Here is a 7,480-nt window from a genome sequence, read left to right as displayed (position 1 = left end):
AAGTATGTCTCCGTTGGAGCAGTGTGGAGGCACAATGCTCCCCAAGAAGCCACTATGGCCACCGTATTCTCCTCACGCCCTCACACAATGCGAGATGCCGTGATTCCACTATTGGTGCCCTTGGAGGCGGCGACCGAACCTTTACAAACAAGGTTGGGGAAACCTCCACAACTTAATTGGAGGCTCCCAACGACACCACGAAGCTTCACCACAATGGACTATGGCTCCGCGGTGACCTCGACCGTCTAGGGTGCTCAAACACCCAAGAGTAACAAGATCCGCAAGGGATTAGTGGGGGAATCAAATTTCTCTTGGTGGAAGTGTAGATCGGGGCCTTCTCAACCAATCCCTAGAAAATCAACAAGTTTGATTGGCTAGGGAGAGAGATCGGGCGAAAATGGAGCCTGGAGCAACAATGGAGCTTAGGGTTGGAAGAGGTGGTAAACTAGAGGAAGAAGACACCCCTTATATAGTGGAGAGACAAATCCAACCGTTATCCACAGAACCAGCCCGCGACCTGCGGTACTACCGCTCTAGACAAGCGGTACTACCGCAAGGCATCACGGTACTACCGTGATGGACCGCGGTACTACCGCTGCTACAGCAGGAGCGAGCCCAGGCCTGAAGCGCAAAGGCTGAGGGCGGTACTGCCGCTGGTGCGGTACTACCGCTCCCCCTTGCGGTACTACCGCAAGGCAGGATAGGACTGGCCTGGGAAGGGTGCGGATGAATAAAAATACATCTGTGCCGACTTCCGCTGAAAAACAACGGATGCAAAAATCCGACAAGGTACTACCGCACATGGCATGCGGTACTACCGCGCAGGGAGCGGATGCAAAAAATTACATCCGCCCCTACTTCCGCTCATGTTGTTGTGCCAGACTAGGATTCACGATACTACCGCGCGCGTGGGGCGGTACTACCGCGTAGGGCACGGATGTAAAAAATTACATCCGCCCCTACAGCCGCACGAGCGACTGGGTCTGGACTGAGGCCACGGTACTACAGCTCCTTGGGAGCGGTACTACCGTGGGCGCCTATGGTACTACCGCAGGGGCCTGCGGTACTACCGCTCCGAAGACCAGTACTACCGCATGCCCCAGAACAGCAACACTAGGAATCCTTCTCTTTGCATAAATGAGGAAAACGGAGGATGCTCCAAAGCGCAAGGGGAAAGGTGGTGCAGAGGAAGAAAACGTGTACGTGATGATTCCACCCAAACCTTTCCAAAGCGGACCCCCTCTTAATAGTACGGCTTCCTATGACTCAAATCCACCGAAAAGAAACGTAGAAAAACGCCGTCTTCACTAGTCTTCGAGGGGCACCGAACCATCTTGTGCCTAGTGATGAACGTCTGAAATACTCAAGGCACACGATTAGTCCGCAACAGCATTGTCATCAATCACCAAAACAGCTTAGGGATAAATATGCCCTTACAATCCCCCCCTTTTTGGTGGATTGATGACAATACGAGATTTGCACAAAGGGAAATAATATAGACATAAGCAAACCCAACATCTCTAAAATATAGACGGGCTCCCCCTAGATGCGTGATATCTAGATAAGTGCTTTGGACTGCACGTCATGTATTCTAGGATCAACACTCCCCCTATATTTTATAGACAAGGCATATCTTACAACAATAAGGCTAACACTAAGCAAGGTAGTAAACATGAGCATAACATAAATAGCACAATATATCATTAGCTCAATAAGGTACGATAGAGTGCATATGTCTTACACCATATGAAAGATAAGTCTCACGAGCAAACCAAACCAAAGCAAGCAAGGTTCAACGGAATAAACGCAAGCAAAGCAAACACAAGACTCGCAAATCCCTACACTCTCTCCCCCTTTGGCATCGAGACGCTAAAAAGGCAGAGAGGACACCTACAACACAAGTGGTGGCTCAAGCGGAGTAATCACTCGCATGCTCCTCATCAGACTCGGCAGCGGGGACGGTCTCCTCGATGTCCTCCTCAGAATCAGTCCACTTGAAGCCTTGTTTTGCCATCCACTCAGCCTCTGGAGTGATGATCTCCTCAGAACCACCAGAAACTTCCTCTCCAAAGACCCTCATGATCTTCTTGTTGCGGCAGCGACTCTCCTTGGAGGCAACGTGAGTCCTGTACTGCCCCTTTGCCTACATGCAGAACCGAGTCTTCATCTTGTCCTTCAGCTTCTTGGCCCACGAGGGCTTAGAGGAGCGAGGGGCAGACCTAGCAGCACGGTCCTCATCAGCATCCTCTGCCTCACTCTCCTCCCCATCAACAGCCCTCTTAGCAGCCGTTGCCTCAGCACGAGTAGTAGTGTTGGCCCACTTGGGCTTGACACGGAGCCTGATGGACTCATGACGAATCCAGTCTGGAGCAAGGAACTCATCACCGGAAAACAGCTTCTCCCAAGTCTTGGAGATCAACAGAAACAGGTACGGTCCATAGATGGGTACCTTGCGGTTGAACACCGCGAACCGAAGCTCACACCACATGATATGTGAGACATCAAGTGGTTGAGACTGAGACACATGCGCCTCCTCACACAGGAGCATCATATCCACCAGATAGGCATGCACCTTGTCCTTGTCACCAATGCGAGGAAAGAGGGAGTTGCGGAAGATGCAATACATGATGTCCAGAAAGGGGTTCAGCACCCACGTCTTCTTGCCACTGGGAAGCAACTTCTCAACATAATATGGCATGAGCTTGTTCTTGTTAGCTGACTCGGGGTTGGCATGAGGGCGAACACCAACGGGCGTGTTGAGCCCCTCATCAGGTACGTGGAGCAAATCCATGAAGTCCTTCCAGGTAGCAGACAACTGTCGTCCATTAGTCATCCAGGTCATCTTTAGTTCCTCCCCAGTGTGGAAGTGAACCGAAGCAAAGAACTGGGCAATAATCTCAGGGTCATAGTCCAGGTGGAACGAGATCACGTGCTCAATGCCAAACTGCTCCACCAGGTCGAGAGCCTCACCAAAGTAAGAACGGTGCTTGTCCTGCCTCATGTGATGCATGTCAATCCAGTGCACATCCACATAGGTGTTTTGCTTGGCCTTGATCACATCCAGATATATGAGAGTCTGCTGCTTGGTCCAAAACAAGTCATTTCCTCTGAAGACAGCACGGGCATTCACATACGGGTTGATCTGCCTTCGAGAGATGAACTCAGCAAGGGGAATCTGGTCCATGCCCTTGGCGGGTTCCTTGTACTTGCTAGCGGAGGTCTTGACATTGCGCTTGGGGGCATTGGAGCCCTCTGGAACTTCGTCTTGATTGCGTAGACGCTTCGACCCAGTGTCACGACTGGGATTGGAACGGTGAGCAGAAGCACCGGAACCACCACCTAAGGCACAAACCACAACACACGCACGAGAAGCGAGGAGGATCAATGCAAAGACCTTAGCAAAACAAGGGAAACAAGTAGAAAGCATACTTGGTAATTGCCAAGAAGAAGATTGGACAACAACGGTAGTACTGCTAGTTCGCGTGGTACTAAAATTTTAGTACCGCTCCTAGTCGCGGTAGTACCACGTGGAGGCACGGTAGTACTGGGGCTCGGAGTGGTAGTAAGACTTTAGTACCACGGCTCGCGCGGTAGTACCGCACCTGAGGGGCGGTAATACCGTACTAGCGGTAGTATCGCACCTGAGATGCGGTAGTACCGCACGGCGTCAGATTCGAACCAATTGAATCTGAGAACAACCGCGAAAACGAGGCGGTACTACGGTTGATCAAATCTACCACGGGACAACATATCAAGTACAATTTCTACGCAACACTACTCTCCTACATCCTACTCTTGCACAGATTTGGCCTAAAATCTCAAGAACAACATGCAACTCCCCAAAAGCCTAGAAGCACAAGAACGAACATGAAAGAGAGGGATTTGGGGAGAAACCTTGTTCCATGGCAAGAGGAAGTGGCGGGGAACGATCCCACCGGTCGGAATCCGAGGAGAGCGGTTGGAGACGGAGATCCGGCAAGGGTCTCTGGTGCCGTTCTTGAGCAGGAGAGAGAGAGGCAGCGGGGAGAGAAACAGACGAATGGGTATGGGGAGTTGGAACTCCCCCTGCGCGGGTCTTAACCCCACGCGCCCTCGGCTGCACGGTAGTACCGCACCTCATCACGGTAGTACTGCTCGGGCGGAAGTACCGCACTGAAGCGGTAGTACCGCTCCCCCAGGCGGCAGTAAAAAATTACTGCCGCGCTGGGTGCGGAAGTACCGTGCGCTCCACATGCGGTAGTACCGTGGCAGGCCACGGTAGTACCGTGAGCTCAAGAAGATGCAAGTTTCAAACGGAGGAGAAAGGGTCTTCGCAAGGAAACTTCAAGCGAACGAGACACCACAAGAACACACTCAGCACGAAGAAAGAAAGGCAAGAGACAACAAGGACCAACCACGAGACACAACCTCTCCAAGGAGAGGGCGGTGGCCGGAGCCACCTATGTTTGAGTCAATTGGTATGGAACCGCGAAGAATTATCCTTGGGCCCATGACCAAAACTCGTCTTTGAAGCACAAGTACCATCAAAAATGGCTAATGTGAAAGAGTTGATCAATTTATGCATAATGGGGGGAGGGAGAGTTCATTGACAGAACAACACTCCCCCTATGTCCATGCCTACATCTAAACTAGACAACAAGTTGAGTGTGGTGGGGTGTGCAAGGGTTCAGTCACATTGCTCGAATCAATGATATTTAGCTCATGCCTTAACACGCGAAATCTTGCTTCATCCAAGGGCTTCGTGAAAATATCTGCAAGGTTTTCATGGGTGTTGACATAGTTGAGCTCGATCTCCCCTCGCCTAATATGATCCCGGATGAAGTGATACCGAATCTCAATATGCTTCGTCTTGAAGTGTTGCACCGGGTTGAGAGAAATATTGATGGCACTTTCATTGTCACACCAAAGAGGCACTTTGTCACAAATGACACTGTAATCCTTTAAAGTTTGCCTCATCCATAAGAGTTGTGCACAACAACTACCGACCGCCACATACTCCGCTTCGGTGGATGAGAGAGACACACAACTTTGCTTCTTGGAAGACCAACTCACCAAAGAGCAACCAAGAAATTGGCACCCTCCGGAAGTGGACTTCCTATCCACTTTGTCTCCCGCCCAATCGGAGTCCAAATATCCTACAAGCTTGAAGTTTGCTCCTCTTGGGTACCATAGGCCAAAGTTTGGGGTATGAGCCAAATATCGAAAGATTCGCTTGACCGCCACAAAGTGGCTTTCCTTAGGTGCGGCTTGAAACCGTGCACAAATTCCCACACTCAACATGATATCCGGTCTAGATGCACAAAGGTAAAGCAAGGAGCCAATCATGGAGCGATATACCTTTTGATCCACCGCTTTACCATTGGAATCAATGTCAAGTTGGCACTTGGTGGGCATTGGAGTGGAAGCCGGCTTGACATCACTTAGCTTGAACCTCTTGAGCATGTCTTGAGTGTATTTGGCTTGGTTGATGAAGGTTCCTTCTCTTCTTTGCTTCACTTTGAACCCGAGAAAGAACTTCAACTCTCCCATAGAAGACATCTTGAACTTTGAGGTCATGAGAGCGGCAAATTCCTCATTGAAAGCTTTGTTAGGGGAACCAAAGATAATATCATCAACATATAGTTGGCACACAAACAACTCCCCTTTGACCTTCTTAGTAAAAAGAGTGGGGTCAATTATCCCAACTTCAAATCCATGGTCTTGTAACAACTCGGTAAGGTGGTCATACCACGCACGTGGGGCTTGTTTAAGGCCATAGAGTGCCTTATCGAGTTGATACACATGATCGGGAAAGTAGGGATCCTCGAACCCGGGGGGTTGCTTGACATATACCAACTCATTAATAGGACCATTAAGAAAAGCACTTTTAACATCCATTTGTTGCAACTTAAAGTTGTGATGGGAAGCATAAGCAATCAACAAATGAATGGATTCAAGGCGAGCAACGGGACTAAAGGTTTCACCGTAGTCGATACCCTCGACTTGGGAGTAGCCTTGTGCCACCAATCTAGCCTTGTTGCGGACGATGGTCCCATGAGCATCTTGCTTGTTCTGGAATATCCACTTGGTTCCAATGACATTGTGGTTCCCCGTTGGCCTTGGCACCAATCTCCACACCTTGTTGTACTCGAAGTTGTTGAGTTCTTCATGCATGGCATTAAGCCAATCCGAATCTTCGAGCGCCTCATATACCTTTTGGGGTTCAACACAAGAGACAAACGCGTGATGTTCACAATAGTTTGCCAATTGTCTATGAGTGCTTACCCCCTTTTGGATGCTTCCAAGTACATTCTTCATGAGATGACCCTTGGTGGAGAGCTTGGAAGCAATTTTGGCGGCACGACGCTCCAATTCCTCCTCGGGAGTGATTCGAGGAGCGGTCACTTGATCATCTTGAGCGTCGTATTGAGCTTGTTCTTGATCTTGAACTTGCTCGGAGGAGAGAACTTGGCCTTGGGCATCACTTGGTGTTTCAACACTGTCTTGAGATTGATCTTGCCCTTGGACTTGTTCTTGAGGTTGAGGGCCTTCATTTTGTTCTTCGGAAGCGTGTGGGCCTTGGGTTGGTGATGGCTCCACTTGAGTGGAGCATTGTCCTTCTCCTTCGGCCACAAGGGGTTCCTCAATGGGTAGGATAAAACCAACTCCCATTCTTCTTATGGCTTGGGGAGGAATTTCATCACCTACATCACAAGTGCCACTTTGCTCCACTTGGGAGCCGTTATTCTCATCAAACTCCACGTTACACGTCTCCTCAATAAGACCCGTGGACTTATTGAGGACACGATAAGCATGGGATTTTGTAGCATAACCAACAAATATGCCCTCATAAGCTCTAGCCTCAAATTTAGACAAACGAACACCTTTCTTGAGAATGAAATACTTCCACCCGAACACCCGAAAGTACTTGAGGTTGGGCTTGTTACCGGTGAGTATTTCATATGGAGTCTTGTTCAAGCCTTTGCGGAGATAGAGCCGATTTGATGCATGACACGCGGTGTTGATGGCTTCGGCCCAAAAGTTGTATGGAGACTTGAACTCCGCCATCATGGTCCTTGCCGCATCCATCAACGTCCCGTTCTTCCTCTCCGCTACACCATTTTGTTGAGGGGTGTATGGTGTGGAATATTGATGCTTGATCCCCTCATCACTAAGAAACTCATCCAAGGTGTAGTTCTTGAACTCGGTGCCGTTGTCACTTCTTATAGTCAAGATCTCTGCATTGTGTTGACGTTGGGCTTCATTTGCAAAGTCAATGACGGTTTGTTGGGTCTCGCTCTTCCTCTTGAAGAAATATACCCAAGTGTATCTTGAATAGTCATCCACAATCACCAAGCAATACTTCCTACCCCCAAGACTATCAAAGGATGGAGGTCCAAAGAGATCCATGTGAAGGAGCTCCAAAGGCCTCTTCGAGTAAATGATAGTCGTGGGAGGGTGAGCCTTCTCATGTAGCTTCCCTTCGATACAAGCACTGCAA

Source organism: Aegilops tauschii, chromosome 4, assembly GCF_002575655.3.
Source record: "Aegilops tauschii subsp. strangulata cultivar AL8/78 chromosome 4, Aet v6.0, whole genome shotgun sequence".
In the NCBI taxonomy this organism is placed as follows: Eukaryota; Viridiplantae; Streptophyta; class Magnoliopsida; order Poales; family Poaceae; genus Aegilops; species Aegilops tauschii.
The sequence above is the reverse complement of the archived record's forward strand: the minus strand, read 5'-3'. Positions refer to the sequence as shown.